Here is a 17,354-nt window from a genome sequence, read left to right as displayed (position 1 = left end):
AGTGTTGGTTGTCTTGATCTAACCTAATTCCAGGAACAATCCAATCCCATGTATAGGGGTAATGAAAGATCCTGCTCAAAGATTCCATTAGCCAAACATTGGCTCTTGGCTGCTACTGCCAGATGCTCAGCAGGCAGGCCAGCTGTAGGAATATTAGTAACATGTGCAATCACTGAGGGAAAGCATTGTGGATGCTTCTATAGCAAACAGTGTAGGCTGTGTGTGAAGGAATTTTGAGTTACTTTAGGAAGGGGGAGGTTCACCAGTGCTTTCCAATGAGCCCCGGCGTGGTAATAGCAGAGATGGTATAAGATGTTTCTTACTGCTGCCCACTTATGATAAATAAGCCCCATAATCTAGTTTTGGTTAGTAATATGGCAAGCAGAGTTCATTCTGATAGCTAGTTTACAAAGCACAGCTCTATTCTAGTGACAGTATACAATACAGAATTCACTCTGGTGGCAAGTCTACAATCTCGATTTGGGTGCAAGATTCTGTGGCTTAAAAGCTCTCTGTTGTGACCAACAACCTCATTTAGTATGTTGACAACCCTGAGTGACCGGCATTCAGGAGCTCCAAATACAAAAGTGCTTAGAAGGGAACTGATATGTCACCATCAGTTCACCACTAAACACTATGTTGACAGCCCTGCTCCAATCTGCATTTAGAGCAGACTGATGTGTGATAATCAATCTCCCCTGAGTGTAGTGCTCCACTTCATTCTGCAGCAAATTCCTAAACTCATACTGCTCAGAGGGGCATACATGTGTGGGTTAAAAGATGAATGGTGACTGATGAAGGGGTTAAACATGGAAGGGTGGTAATGGTGAGAGATGCATAAGGATGAGAATGGCAGGAAAGAACTTGAAGGAGGATTGTATGATAATGATGGGGGAAATGATGATTATACGTGAGAAAGGGGATGTTGATGGCGGGAAAGAGGGTGATGAAGATCACGAGAGATGCACACAGGGCCGGATTAAGGGAATGGAGGCCCCTGGGCTAAGGGGCCCTCCATTCCCCGCGAGGCCCCCAATGTGAGCCGTCCGCCGCCCTCCACCCCCCGCGAGGACCCCCCCAAGCACTTACCTGTCAGTGCAGTCCTCCGTCCCGGCGCGCTGTAAGCTCCTTACTGAGGAGATCTCGCGAGAGTTCATGAACTCTCTCGAGATATCCTCAGTAAGCAGACTACAGCGCGCCGGGACGGAGGACTGCACTGACAGTACTCAGCAGCATCGATCGGGCCGGGGCGCCCCCGCCCCTGACCGATCAATAATGCTGCTGAGGAGTTTGAAGGGCCCCCTGGATGCCCGAGGCCCCTGGGCTATAGCCCAGTTAGACCTCGGGTTAATCCGGCCCTGGATGCACAATGGGACTGAAAGCACAGATTAATGCTTTCAGTTGCATTATTATAGGACACTAGGCCTGAACACTGTACCCCTGTGCACGTTATTTGTGTTTTTGGCACGTGGGTGAAGAAAGCACACAATACAATGCAATGCCATGCAATAAAAAAGAGAAAGCAAAACAAAGTAAAAAGTAAAATTATGTAATCTCTGTAACCTGCTTTTGTTACTCTAAATCGAAAATCAGAGATCCCCTGCCTGTATAAACAGGGACAAGTCAATAAACTGGAATTCCATGATGGGGGCTCGGGCTGAGCATTAAACCAGTTGAGACATTTCATACGACTATTATCCAGAGCTGTACTATTCAGTGAATATATCCAGAGCCCTCGCAAATCTGTAAGTGAAGATAAAGAACAATTATACATAGCAAATATATGTAGTCAATATTATTACAATTATGTAGGCTACATAGGGGATAAAACAAGTTATAAAAGAGACTAGTTTAACATTTTTACATTAACGGGGAAGAGTGAACAGCATAATGACTTACCTTTTACCTCTTACACTAAAAACTAGAAAATTGGAGCAGAGTATTTTCAATTATTAAACTATTTATCTCAGCATGTACAGCACAGCACCAAGCAAGAGAGTATTTTGGCAGCTCCCAGTCCACAACGACTGATATTGAAAACTGATTAATGTAATGTAATTATAAAACAACATTTATCACATTTACTTGTAGTATTATTATTATTATTATTATTATTATTATTATCAGTATTATTATTAGTTAAATGATGACAGGGTTGTGAATGAGACATCTGTTACTCTAAGTGATTTAGCACTTTACACACATAGGGGCCTGATTCATCTTTGTACGTAATTATACTTGCATGAGATACCTCTGCGCATGCGTCAGAGTGGCACTTACACCAATGAACATGATTGCATGCATTTCATGTCTGAACGCAAACACACTAGCTGCCTACTGCTTGAAGGGCTGGAACGGGGGAGGGAAGAGACGGACAAATGTAGACCAGGTACAATAAAGGCGTTCCTACGCAGATACAGCCGATTCAAGTCCTGCCTACAATTCTTTTCAGATGTAAGGTTTGTACCCGCTCCACAGCAGGTATAGTTATGACCAAACACACCATTCACTCTCACAATCTAATGGAATGAATGAAATTTCACCTGAACCCCTATTCTCGTTAAACAACACTATACATGATCATGGCAGAGGGCCACCATTGTGCCATTTTGTTTCCAAAAGAAAAAAAGAAAAATTAAATGCTAACAGTGTACTGGAAAAAATTAGGTGAAACTTTCACATGTGCGCTAAGTAGCAACAAAACAAAGTTATTTGATTTTATTTCAAAAGCATTTCCAACTAAAAGTTTGCATGTGCAGATGTTTGAAATTGTCTTTCTGTCCCTTTGAAAGCATTTGCAGACATTTGCATTGCAATATATTTTTAGAAATTAACATATACCTTATGTGCTTGCATACATTAGCATTGCGGCTTTATTTTGTACTTATTATTATTTTACAGCTAACATTACACACTTTATTATATTGATTGTTTGTTTTGTTTGTGCTAATTCAAAGGGGGCACACAAATCTACAATATGCATAAGGTAATTTTTTTGCAGGTGCAGAAGAAATACCCCCAGCCCTATGCATATTCTTATTGAAAAAAAGCAGGAAGAAGCAAACAAAAAAAAATTAAAACATTTTTAAGTTTGGAGTTAAAATATTATTTTTAGTTATTTTAAAAAAAATGTTTGTTTGAAAAAATCTTTGTGTGTTTTTTTGTAAAGCAAATGTGTAAAAATGAGACATATTTGTTAGTAAAGTATGTGATAAAAGGACTTTTGTTACCATGGAATATTGGAAGTTGATGAGATTATGAAGTGAAAGGTTTAATATGATGTAATTGCAATGACAGTGTTTTGGAGTAATAAAGTGAATTGTGGTAACTATGGAAATGCACGCATGTGTGTTCATAGGTGAATCAGGAGAAAAGAAAGATTCAAGTAGCAGAGTAAATAAAAACGCAATGACATTTGCATTCAATTTTACATCATGTAAGTGACTTACTACCATATTCACATCTGAACATATGGTGTGCTTGTATTTGAATATGGGCATATTTGCATAAAAGTTATGTGTGTTAATATGGAGCACTATGCACCATCTCATATCTTGGTAATGGTGTCCCCTGTGACCTAGTGAAGACAGTCAATGGGGCAGCCTTTAGCTGTCCGCATTGCTCTACTTAGCATGCCCAGACCGGACGTTTGGCTCTCAACAGCAGGAGGAAATAACACAAGGCATTGAATAATTTTATGTAATTTTAAGTAATTTTATATTAGTATGTTTACCAGCAATTATCATGGTGTGAATATGAATTTGGATGAAAATATATCAATATAAGGATTTAAAAAATATTAAAAGGGAATAATAACTCCAATTCTTATGAAGTGTTGAAGACTTATATCTAGTCAATATATTCCCAGTTTAAATTACCATATGTATATACTAACCTTAACCTGAGTGTTAAGCCTCAGTTTGAAGATACTCAGTTTCCCCTCTTTGTAAGTAACCCCCTCTGTTTAGAGTGGTGTATATTTTACACATGTAATTCTCATTTCTTTCACATCCAATCATTGTTTCATACCTGTATTGCTTCATACCTGTATTGCTTCCTATATAGCTGTCTGGCCGGTATATATTCGCAGCCGTGTTATCATTTTTGAAGAATTGGTCTCTGTGTCCGCTAAACACAGAAAATATACATAAGTTGAAACATAAAAAACATATGTTGAAATTATTAGTTTGCTAAGTAATCAAGATCTTATGATAAATGAAGACCTGCTAGAGATGAATGCACTTAAACACCAGGCTTGTTGGCTCCCATTGCATTTACCTTCAAGTTTACATTTTGCCCTGGCTTGTTTTGAACTTATATTAAATAACCTGCCAGCTGGAGCAACAGTCAAGCCTATATACCATACTTGTCAACTCTCCCTGAATGGCTCCCGGATTCCAGGTGGGTCTCCTGGACTCCTGGGAGAGTATGGCAGCCTCCCGCATCTGCCCACTTCCTAGTGAAGTAGACAGAATTAGATCTAAAATGCTGTGATTCTCAGGGAATGGCGGCATTTGGCCCCGCTCCCCCGCTGTAAAATTACATGTTTGCGCCATTACATCATGTGGGAGGGGCCAAAATGATGCAATTTTCTGAGCCCTGCCTCCCACATGCCCACCTTTCCCCAGCAGCTCCCGGGTGCCAACTATAAGAAGTTGGCAAGTATGCTATATACTAAAGAACAGGAAGCTCTCCCTCTTTTGTTTAATGTAATCACTTCATCCCTCCCTGTCACAATATGTCTGTTTAAGTACTGTGTGGTTGTTTGTGTTGTTAAGCTGATTTTTCTTTATTCAAATGATGCATAGTCAGTGGGAAAGCAGTGCAGTCAGTGGTTAACATATGGAGCAAGTGGTTATGTTTGGCCGCAAGATTCTTCCCCCTTCACTCTGTGTCTCTCTTGAGGTCCTTTCTGCAAAGGCCCTGGTCAGTGTTTCAGCAAACCTGTCTGTGTTGTATCACTAACGCTGTAAGTACACGCCTGGGATTTTAGGCTGGTTGGTCATTCGTTTGTTATTATTCTTAATTTTTATTTATAAGGCGCCACAAGGTGTCCATAGCGCCGTACAGGGACAAACGAATTACAATACAATGGGAGACAGCACAGTACAGTAAACAGTAAGCACAGTAAGCTCAATGCATAATGCACAACTAGAGAGGGCAGGGAAGGGGGAGGGAGGATCCGCAAACGACGGGGCCCAAGAAGGAGGGCGCGGAAGACAGGGAGACCCCCAGAGGGGGGAGGAGGGAGCGAGAGGGGACGGGGGTGGAGGACCCTCGAGGAGGAGGGCTAAATAGCTGGAGAGCAGAGTTAGAAGTGGTGGAAACAGGAGGAGACATGGCCCTGCTCAGAGGAGCGTACAATCTAAGGGGAGGGGTGGACAGACAGAGACGCAGGGGAGAGAGGGAGAGTAGGGGGACAGAGGCAGAAGATAAGGTAGGAAGTTAAGTGGGAGACTGAAAGGCTTTAAGAAAAAGGTGGGTTTTTAGGGCCCGTTTGAAACTGGACAGATTAGGGGAAGTTCTGATGGAGGGAGGGAGCTTGTTCCAGTGGAGGGGGGCAGCGCAGGTGAAGTCTTGGATACGCGCATGGGAGAAGTTTATAAGGGGGGAAGAGAGGCGACGGTCAGAGGCAGAATGGAGAGGGCGGGATGGAGCATGAATAGAGAGGAGGGTGGAGATTTAGGGCGCAGTGGAGTTGGCAAGGGCCTTTTAGGTTAGTGTGAGGAGCTTAAAGAGGATTCTGAAGGGGAATGGGAGCCAGTGAAGGGCTAGGTAGAAGGGGGAGACAGAAGAGGAGCGGCGAGAGAGGAAAATAAGCCTAGCGGCAGCGTTAAGAACAGATCGAAGGGGAGCGAGATGAGAGTGGGGGAGGCCAGTGAGGAGGAGGTTGCAGTAGTCCAGGCGGGAGATGATCAGAGAGTGGATAAGGCATTTGGTGGCATCTTGGGAGAGGAAGGGTCGGATGCGAGCGATGTTCGCAACTGGAAGCTGTAGGATTTAGCAAGAGAGAGGATGTGGGGGCCAAAGGAGAGAGAGGAGTCGAGGATGACACCAAGGCAGCGAAGTTGGGGGACAGGGGAGATAGAGGTGTTGTCGACAGTTATGGAGAGGTCAGAAGGGGATGAGGTATGAGAGGGAGGAAAAACTATGAGCTCAGTTTTGGTGAGGTTATGTTTGAGGAATCGAGAGGACATCCAGGAGGAGATGGCAGAGAGGCAGGCGGACACCCTAGAGATGAGGGAGGGAGAGAGATCAGGAGAGGAGAGGTATAGTTAAGGGTCGTCAGCGTAAAGGTGGTAGCTGAAGCCGAAGGAGCTGATGAGTTCACCCAGGGAGGGGGTGTATAGAGAGAAGAGTAAGGGTCCCAGAACAGACCCCTGAGGGACCCCAAATTGAAGGGTGGGCGGGGGGTAGAGAGACCCAGAGGTGGTGACAGAGTGTCACGGGCACTAGGAGTCTTTACCCAGGGATCACCAGAGGGTAGGCTTACCAGAGCAATGTAGATGGTAATAGGGTACTCTGGTAGCTGGGTGATCACGGAACATGAAATGATGGCCGATGAGATGCTCAGGAAAGTCTATGACTAGCAACACTGGTAATAATGAGGTAATGATACACAAGGAACTGTATGGACAAGGACACGTGAAGGTAGTCAGTGGTCTGCGATAGCAAGTTGTACCACTGCTATAGTGAGGAGGAATGTCCAACAGAAACAAGGAGGTGATGAGAGTCAGCGGTCTGCGGGTAGCAAGTTGTACCGCTGTCTGAGTGAAGGAATGGAATCCAAGTGGAGGTATCCAGGTAGTCAGTGGTCTGCGGTAGCAAGTTGTACCACTGCTATGTGAGAGGATAATGGAACAGGTGATACCGGAAACAGGGATCAGTGGTCTGACATCAGCAAGTTGTACCACTGAATATATATGAGAGGAGGTGCACGGGGGAAGACTGCAACACAGGATATACACAGGCACCTTATACACGATCCACAGTAATATGCACAATATAGATATATATGTAAATGACTGATCAGGTCTGCAATCTAGAAAGTCTCTTGAAGTAGTCCAGCACAATGATAACACAGTCAATGATGGCAATAGACTCAGCGGATAGCAGACTCCAGAGAGAACCAAACACAGTCCAGCAAGATATGCAATACACAGCACAGTCAATGAGAAGTATGCATACCGTGGTTCAGCAGTAGCAGTCAGATGGGATTGCAGCGGTACCTGAGCGGCTGGAGGCCGACTGGATAGGAAGTCCCTGGATAGGTGAAGCAGCGGTCTAGCAGGTGCAGCGCACAGGTGAGTAGACCGACAGGGACACGAATCCACAGGAGTCAGCAACACGTGGAACTGGACTCATAGGAAACCCAGGAGAATGGAGATGATCCAGCAGAGGGTAGTAGAAGAGATACAAATCCAATGCTGACAGGAGGGTAGAGGCCAGTGGAACACGTGAAGGCGTGGAGAGTGGATCAGCAGGAGATGGACGATAGCGCTGACCACAGCGGCAGGACTCAGCGGCACACGGAGGTAACCAGTAGCAACCACGGGAACCAACAGCGATGGGAAACAGGAGTGCAGCGCAGGGCAGGAGCTGTAGATCACGAAGTGTAGCAGATGGTAATGAAAAGCGGCAGTCTCGAGGAAGTCACAGCAAAGATGAGATGAGAGTGTAGTGCACGGAGGCAGCGGATAGTAATCAGCTGGCAGTCACGATGTTGAACACAGGCGAGTTGCAAGCAGGAGACTGTAGTGCACAGAGGCAGCGGATAGTAGTCAGCTGGCAGTCACGATGTTGAACACAGGCGAGTTGCAAGCAGGAGACTGTAGTGCACAGAGGCAGCGGATAGTAGTCAGCTGGCAGTCACGATGTTGAACACAGGCGAGTTGCAAGCAGGAGACTGTAGTGCACAGAGGCAGCGGATAGAAATCAGCAAACAGACTTGATGAGAAGCAGGTGAGTGAGGTAAAAGCTGGAGTGCACGGAGGCAGCGGATAGCAATGAGCAAACAGTCACATAGATATAAAATAACGTTGAAGTGGTGTAGAAGACTGTAGTGCACGGAGGCAGCGGATAAGAATCAGCAAACAGTCATGATGATAAAGTTGATGGTAGAAGTGGTATGGAACCACAGTAGTAGAAGTGGTTTGGAAACCACAGGAATCAGCAGCACTGAATACACAAGTAATACAGGAACACCTTCAGAGACTCATGAGGAATGAGACTCCAAGATCAGGCAACGTGGTAGTGACCACAGGTGCTTAATATAGGGAGGTTGCCTGATCTGCCAATTAAGTTAAAGGGGTATACACTGAAGTATAGAAAAGGGCTGCGCATGCGCAGACCCTCAGGATGGTGGACGGCCACGGTTCCTAAATGTCCGGGAAGAGGCACTCACGGTCCGGTGAGTGACAGTACCCCCCCTTTTAAAGGTGGGCACAGAACGCCTGGAACCGGGCTTGTCCGGATTTTTGGAGTAAAACTTCTTCAAAAGGGCAGGAGCATTAAGATCTTCAGCTTTGATCCAAGAGCGCTCCTCAGGACCAAAGCCCTTCCAATGAACGAGGAAGTGGAGGACTCCTCGCGAAATTTTTGCATCTAGTACCTCGGTAATCTCAAAATCCTCCTCCTGATGGACTTGAACTGGCTGCGGAGCTGAGGGAGGAGTTGAAAAACGGTTGACAATAAGAGGTTTGAGCAAAGATACATGGAAGGCATTAGAAATCCGAAGACTCTTAGGAAGAAGGAGTTTCACACATACTGGATTGATAACTTGAATGATCCTATATGGACCAATAAAACGAGGGGCGAATTTCATGGATGGAACCTTCAAACGAATATTTTTTGTGGATAACCAGACACGATCTCCAATTTTTAGTGGTGGAATAGCCCGCCTCTTCTTATCAGCGAAAGATTTATATTTGATAGATGTCTTCTTTAAACAGGTTTTGACCTGAGACCAGATATTTTTAAAGGTCTGACAAACAGTTTCCACCGCAGGAACTTGGGTGGGCGGGAGGGCAGGAAATTCCGGAAAAGACGGATGGTGACCGTGAACCACCAGCACTTGACTTTTTGAAGATGACTCCTGAGATCCATCTTCAACGTCCGATGACGTCATGAACGCCCGATGAGGAGGAAGGCGTTCAGACTGAACTTTATCACACAGATCCGTAGATGAAGGATCTTGTGGAGGAGGACCTGGTGGAATAGACGAATGCTGTCTTTTGAATGAAACCACTTGGGAGAGACAACGATGATGACATTCAGTTCCCCAAGATGTAACTCGAGGAGTGCGCCAGTCAATCTGGGGAGAGTGACACTGAAGCCATGGAAGGCCTAAGACAATCGGACTTGTCGTAACAGGAAGGATCAAAAACGATATTTCTTCATGATGCAGGGCACCAATCTGAAGGGTTACTGGAGACGTACTCTGGGTGATGAGACCGTTGATGAGACGTGATCCATCTATAGCCGTCACAGTAATGGGTGTTTTTAAGGTAATCACTGGTAGAGACCATTGATTTACTAATGATTTGGAAATAAAATTTCCTGCTGCTCCGGAATCAATCAATGCCTGTGACTCAAAGGTTTTGGTAGCAAAGGAAATAGTCACATCAAAAGCGCAGACTTTAGATTTCATAGACGATGGAGAGGACTGCAGGAACCCTAACCTTATCTCCCCAGTATTGGTTAGAGCCCGGCATCTCCTGGGACAAGAATTGAGCATATGCGTAGAATCGGCACAATAGATACAAAGTCTATTCTTTATTCTTCGGTCCCTCTCCTCTAAAGTTAATTTGGAGCGACCTATCTCCATGGGTATCACCGGAGATGAAGCTGGGTGAAATTGAGGATTTGAGAGAGGAGGTGTTTTAACCGAAGTTGTTTTCTCAGGTTCTCTTTCACGAAACCTCAGGTCTACCCGATGGCAAAGAGAGATCAAATCTTCTAAAGAGGAGGGTAGTTCTTGTGAAGTCAGTGCGTTTTTAATTTTATCGGAAAGCCCCTGCCAGAAGGCGGCAACTAGTGCTTCAGTGTTCCACTGAAGTTCAGAGGCTAAGATCCTAAATCGAATGACGTACTGAGCCACAGTGCGAGATCCTTGGCGAAGACGGAGAATGCTGGATGCAGCGGAAATGACACGACCTGGTTCATCGAATACACTTCGGAACGTGGAAATAAACTCGGCACTATCCTGTAACAATGGATCGTTTCTTTCCCACAGAGGGGAAGCCCATGCGAGAGCTTGTCCAGAAAACAATGAAATAAGATAGGCCACTCTGGAACGATGGGTAGAAAAATTTTGAGGTTGGAGCTCAAAATGAACTGAGCATTGAGTAAGAAAACCCCTACAAGTTTTGGGGTCTCCATCGTATTTTGACGGAGTAGGCAGGTGAAGCGTGGAAGCTGTAAACACCTGGGATGGCACTGGGGAAACGGAGGAAGGCACAGGAGCATCAACAGTAGTTGTGGCATCTTGTACAGACGGTCTTTGGGAGGCTAAGGCCTGGTAACACCGCAGTAAATGCCGTTGGCGAACTTCCTGTTGCTCAATACGAGTAACCAGATGCCGCAGCATCTCTTTGGCTGTAGGTTCCGTATCTGGGTCTGTCATGGCCTGATCTTACTGTCACGGGCACTAGGAGTCTTTACCCAGGGATCACCAGAGGGTAGGCTTACCAGAGCAATGTAGATGGTAATAGGGTACTCTGGTAGCTGGGTGATCACGGAACATGAAATGATGGCCGATGAGATGCTCAGGAAAGTCTATGACTAGCAACACTGGTAATAATGAGGTAATGATACACAAGGAACTGTATGGACAAGGACACGTGAAGGTAGTCAGTGGTCTGCGATAGCAAGTTGTACCACTGCTATAGTGAGGAGGAATGTCCAACAGAAACAAGGAGGTGATGAGAGTCAGCGGTCTGCGGGTAGCAAGTTGTACCGCTGTCTGAGTGAAGGAATGGAATCCAAGTGGAGGTATCCAGGTAGTCAGTGGTCTGCGGTAGCAAGTTGTACCACTGCTATGTGAGAGGATAATGGAACAGGTGATACCGGAAACAGGGATCAGTGGTCTGACATCAGCAAGTTGTACCACTGAATATATATGAGAGGAGGTGCACGGGGGAAGACTGCAACACAGGATATACACAGGCACCTTATACACGATCCACAGTAATATGCACAATATAGATATATATGTAAATGACTGATCAGGTCTGCAATCTAGAAAGTCTCTTGAAGTAGTCCAGCACAATGATAACACAGTCAATGATGGCAATAGACTCAGCGGATAGCAGACTCCAGAGAGAACCAAACACAGTCCAGCAAGATATGCAATACACAGCACAGTCAATGAGAAGTATGCATACCGTGGTTCAGCAGTAGCAGTCAGATGGGATTGCAGCGGTACCTGAGCGGCTGGAGGCCGACTGGATAGGAAGTCCCTGGATAGGTGAAGCAGCGGTCTAGCAGGTGCAGCGCACAGGTGAGTAGACCGACAGGGACACGAATCCACAGGAGTCAGCAACACGTGGAACTGGACTCATAGGAAACCCAGGAGAATGGAGATGATCCAGCAGAGGGTAGTAGAAGAGATACAAATCCAATGCTGACAGGAGGGTAGAGGCCAGTGGAACACGTGAAGGCGTGGAGAGTGGATCAGCAGGAGATGGACGATAGCGCTGACCACAGCGGCAGGACTCAGCGGCACACGGAGGTAACCAGTAGCAACCACGGGAACCAACAGCGATGGGAAACAGGAGTGCAGCGCAGGGCAGGAGCTGTAGATCACGAAGTGTAGCAGATGGTAATGAAAAGCGGCAGTCTCGAGGAAGTCACAGCAAAGATGAGATGAGAGTGTAGTGCACGGAGGCAGCGGATAGTAATCAGCTGGCAGTCACGATGTTGAACACAGGCGAGTTGCAAGCAGGAGACTGTAGTGCACAGAGGCAGCGGATAGTAGTCAGCTGGCAGTCACGATGTTGAACACAGGCGAGTTGCAAGCAGGAGACTGTAGTGCACAGAGGCAGCGGATAGTAGTCAGCTGGCAGTCACGATGTTGAACACAGGCGAGTTGCAAGCAGGAGACTGTAGTGCACAGAGGCAGCGGATAGAAATCAGCAAACAGACTTGATGAGAAGCAGGTGAGTGAGGTAAAAGCTGGAGTGCACGGAGGCAGCGGATAGCAATGAGCAAACAGTCACATAGATATAAAATAACGTTGAAGTGGTGTAGAAGACTGTAGTGCACGGAGGCAGCGGATAAGAATCAGCAAACAGTCATGATGATAAAGTTGATGGTAGAAGTGGTATGGAACCACAGTAGTAGAAGTGGTTTGGAAACCACAGGAATCAGCAGCACTGAATACACAAGTAATACAGGAACACCTTCAGAGACTCATGAGGAATGAGACTCCAAGATCAGGCAACGTGGTAGTGACCACAGGTGCTTAATATAGGGAGGTTGCCTGATCTGCCAATTAAGTTAAAGGGGTATACACTGAAGTATAGAAAAGGGCTGCGCATGCGCAGACCCTCAGGATGGTGGACGGCCACGGTTCCTAAATGTCCGGGAAGAGGCACTCACGGTCCGGTGAGTGACACAGAGAAGGTTCGGTGAGTAAGGTAAGAGGTGAACCAGGAGAGGACTGAGCCGGAGAGGCCGAAAGACTGGAGGGTGTGAAGGAGGAGGGGGTGGTCAACGGTGTCGAAGGCTGCAGAGACATCAAGGAGGATGAGAAGGGAGAAGTGGCCCCTGGCTTTAGAAGAGAAGAGGTCATTGGTGACTTTAGCCAGGGCAGTTTCAATGGAGTGGAGGGGGTGGAAACCAGACTGGAGAGGATCAAGGAGGGAGTGTTCAGAAAGGTAGGAGGTGAGACGGCTGCAGACGAGCCTCTCGAGAATTTTGGAGGCAAAGGGGAGAAGAGATATGGGGCGATAGTTCGAGAGAGAAGTGGGGTTGAGATTAGGTTCCTTAAGAATGGGGGATACGAGAGCATGTTTGAAGGAGGAGGGGAAGATGCCAGTGGAGAGGGAGAGATTAAAGAGGTGAGCGAGGTGGGAGCAGGTGGTGGGGGAAAGGGAGCGAAGAAGGTGGGAGGGTATGGGATCCAGGGGACAGGTAGTGGGGGGGGGATGAAATGAGAGAGTGGACTTCCTCGCCGGTGGTGGGGCGGAAGGAGTGGAGGGGAAGGTGGTTGGGGGGAGGATGAAAGAGTGGAAGGGGTGGAAGAGAGAGTGGAGGAGGAGATTTCAAGTCAAATGGCCTCGATTTTAGAGGAGAAGAAGGAGGCGAAATCGGAAGCAGTCAGGGAGGAGGGAGGGGGCCAGGAGAGTGCTGAAGGTGGCGAAGAGGTGGCGGGGGTTAGAGGACTGGGAAGAGATGAGGGATTTAAAGAAAGATTGTTTAGTGAGTGAGAGGGCAGAGCTGTAGGATGAAAGGATGCATTTAAAGTTGAGGAAGTCAGCCAGGGAGCGGGATTTTCTCCAGTGATGTTCGGCGGTATGGGAGCATTTTTGGAGGAAGCGGGTAAATTTGGAGTGCCAGGGTTGGGGTTTGGAGCAGCGGGGGGTGACGGAGTGGGCAGGGGCGACTGCGTCCAGAGCAGAGGTGAGGGTGTGGTTGTAGAGGGAGACCACCTGTTTGAGGCAGGCCTGGGAGGAAAGGGGAGAAAGGAGGGTATCGAGAGAGGAGGCCAGAGAGGCAGGGTCAAGAGCGTTAAGGTTGCGTATGGACAGAGTAGGTTTGGGCAGGGGGAGGGAAGCAGGAGAAGAGGAGAGAGAGAAGGAGAGGAGATGGTGGTCGGATAGAGGAAAGGGAGAGATGGAGAAGTCGGAGAGACTACATAGGTAGGAGAAGACAAGATCAAGGGAGTGACCAAGGCAGTGGGTAGAGGAGGAGGTCCATTGGGTGAGACCAAGGGAGGAAGAGAGGGTGAGCAGTTTACTGGAAGCAGGGTCGGTGGGGTTGTCGATAGGGAAGTTAAAGTCACCGAGAATGATCGAGGGGAGGTCGGAGGAGAGGTGGTGAGGAAGCCAGCTAGCAAAGTTGTCAAGGAAGAGGGAGGTGGGGCCAGGGGGGCGGTAGATGACAGTGACATGGAGGTGGATGGGGTCGAAGAGGCGGATGGAGTGGGCTTCAAAGGAGGAGAAGGAGAGGGAGGGTTCAGGGGGAATGACGCGAAAAGTACAGGTGGAGGAGAGGAGGAGGCCCACTCCACCAGGCCTGGCGGAGTGGGTGAAGGAGAGACCACCATAAGAGAGGGCAGCGGGGGAAGTAGTGTCAGAATCGGAGAGCCAGGTTTCAGTAACGGCAAGAAGGCTAAAGGATTTGGATAGAAAGAGGTCGTGGATAGCAGTCAGCTTGTTACGGACGGATCTGGCATTCCAGATCCGTGGCATAGTATTAGCATAATATGCATACTATTGTTGCATAGTATTAGCTTGGTAGTTAAACTTGTATTGCTTTCTTCCACACCATAATTTATAATGCATTATAAATGATGGTGTGGAATTATATTTGCAAAATTGAAAACTGTGCCTGTGTCATAATACAGGTTATTAAATATGTATCTTTATTATATAAGGAGTAGAAGGTGAATGTGCAGAGAGAGAATATCAGCTGTTAGACTTTTAACCAAATTATATAGACTCCAAGACCTGTGTACTGTTTATAGCATTCACTATGTCTATGAGCTAGATCAGGAATAGTAACCTTTCAACACCAAAATACAAAATACATATACAGTATGACTCCTAGCATACAGGATCAGCAAGCAGCTTTGACATTAGATATCTCTAAGCATTAAAGATTGATTTAAACAACAATATTACTATTAGCTGCCTGTCAGTACGTGCCATGATTCTTAGTCTGGTTTCACAAAATAATGATTACCACAATTCGCAGAAACAGACTACTACAGTCAGCTAACAGCAATCTATCTGATTTTCTGCCAGGCTGCCTGCCACATATGATGATCAAGATGCAGACTGTCCTGACATGGCTGCAGGGCTGAGGGAGGTGATGAATTTGCTGAGGGGGTGATGACATGGAAGTCATGATGATATGGCTGAGGTGGGGGGTGATGACATGGCTGGAGGGGGGGGATGATGACATGGCTGGAGGGGGGGTGATGACAAGGCTGGGGGTGATGAATTGCCTGTGGTGCCGATTCATCTATTAAAAAAAAGAGCAACTTTCAAGTGACATGATAGATGTGTTATTGTAATGACATCCTTTTCATTTTCATATGTTCTGTGATTTTACTAGCTAACTAAGTAATTTTAAATCTCATTAACTTCAGAATTTATAGGCTCAAAACCACAGCCTGAAATGAAGTAGGGTGGGGCATAAAATGGATGGCGGAGAATGATCTCTGTATTATGTGGGAGCCACGAGAATGCTCTCTGTATTGTGTGGCAGTCATAAGGATAGTTTCTCTGGTGACCAGGGGCAGGCTGGGCTGGGGGGCAACTGCCCCCCCAGGTCAGTCCCATAGTGGACTTTCTTGGGCTGGGTCACTGGGCCACCTGCATTTTTTCCATTAAAATAGACTGCTAAGTTAAGTTTTGCCCCCGGGTTAACATTTGCCAGCCCTCCCTTGCTGGTGACCAGAATGTTAAATACCAGTCAGATGGGGCTGCTAGATGTTTGATTATAGCTCTTTGATAGCATTTTTCATGTATTTTGTTGTCTATATATGCCTGTGCTATGGGGTAGTTTTATCTGGTCGTAATACAGTGTTGTGTTTGAACTGAAGAGCCTAATTATTTTGTGCTTCTTAGCATTTTGTTACTATTTTACAATTTTAAAAGATTTTAAAAACAGGACTCCAATTTTCCAGAATTCATCCAAATGACAACAAAGCTGCAAGAACAAGCAAGAGAGAACATCAGATAGTCAAAGCTGCAAGAACAGGTAAGAGAGAAAGGCACAATGTGTCTAAATTTGAATGCTGGAAAATGCTCATGAATATTCATTAATGAGATCCAGATATATGCCTAATATGATATGTTGAATGTAAATATATAGCTGCCTATGTGAATATTTGTTGTTCTGCATGTGCAGTATGATTATTTTGTTTGTTGCTGAATACAAAGGTAAACATTGGTTGTGGGGAGGAACGTTACAGGTGTATTAGCCTAAGGCAGCCGGAACCCTTAATCAGGTCATACCAAAGCCATTATATATAGAATAGAACATACAATTTAAAATAAACAGAAGTATTTAAACTTTGATGGAATGACCACATGTGAAAAAAATTCACTTTTGCTTCTCTGCCAGATAGTGGGAGAATGCAGAGGGTTAATGGGGTGTGGTGTAGAGTACTGGGTGATAATTGTTTCTTCATGCATTCTGCGTGTTGTGATGCATAATGCTCTGCTCCAAAACTTCCCACTATTGCAGTTACCCGAGCAGAATTAATTTATTGATTAAATTATTAAGTTTAATTGGTTAAATTAATTCATTCAGCCCAGGGAATTGCAATGGGATTATGCAGGAAGTCTGGCAGCAGATCATTTTGTTTGTCAGCTGGTGGAAGGAAATATATTTGTTGATCCAGAATTGACTCCCAGTTGTAACTCCTTGTCACAGAGATGGCAGAAATGTGCAAATCATTTTTGGTTACACAAACAAAACTGTAGATATGTCCAAATGTCCCACAAGTTCTTTAAAATAACATTTGATATCACCTAAATTTTAACACCCAATAGCTTTTATCATTAATTTCCGTATTTTTTAAGATATAAAAATAATAAACCACAGGAAGCAATATATACTGAAAATAAATGAAATAATGCTTATCTGTTGTATTGTTTGTGATTATATACATATAATCACAAACAAACCAATATCACATTGGCTTGTGTGTATTTTGTATTTTATGATTTGTGGACAATGGTTAAAATACTCAATGTAACCCTCTCACAAACCTTTCTCTTTCAGATTTCAAGCATTTATTACACTGAATCATAAACAGGAATCAGCAACAATCTAACCTTACCTGCAGTAACCAATCAGTGGTTTGGTGAAACCTTCAGCCCAATTCATGCCACTATCCTTATACAGCATCAGAACATATGAAACAAATCCATCAGTGGTCACCACAGCCTGGTACGTGTTGGTCTATACATATAAAGAAGAATAGAATATTACTGATCAAATCATTATGTCAGATCAAGATATTTGACTTATAGTTATAATTTGGGAATTAGTTACATTTATCTGATCTACTTACCTGATCATCATTGTCCTTTGCTGGATATGCAGGAATGTTCTCCCAGGTAATCTTCAGTGTCCACTGTGCAGAGTATGAAGGGTTCATATGCTTTCTGATCAGG

The 17,354-nt window shown here is 45.5% G+C and overlaps 1 long non-coding RNA gene across 1 annotated transcript; it reads right to left on the bottom strand.

The window, feature by feature from the left end:
- Window positions 1–1,664: 1,664 nt before the first annotated feature.
- Window positions 1,665–17,103, bottom strand: LOC142144010 (uncharacterized). Its single transcript, XR_012689632.1, has 3 exons — window positions 17,018–17,103; window positions 4,046–4,128; window positions 1,665–1,743 (listed from the first exon to the last, which is right to left on the bottom strand). It is a non-coding gene; the product is annotated as an uncharacterized LOC142144010 (long non-coding RNA).
- Window positions 17,104–17,354: the final 251 nt, after the last annotated feature.

Source organism: Mixophyes fleayi, chromosome 3 (assembly GCF_038048845.1).
Source record: "Mixophyes fleayi isolate aMixFle1 chromosome 3, aMixFle1.hap1, whole genome shotgun sequence".
NCBI classification, from domain to species: domain Eukaryota; kingdom Metazoa; phylum Chordata; class Amphibia; order Anura; family Limnodynastidae; genus Mixophyes; species Mixophyes fleayi.
This window is presented reverse-complemented; position numbering and strand designations above follow the sequence as displayed.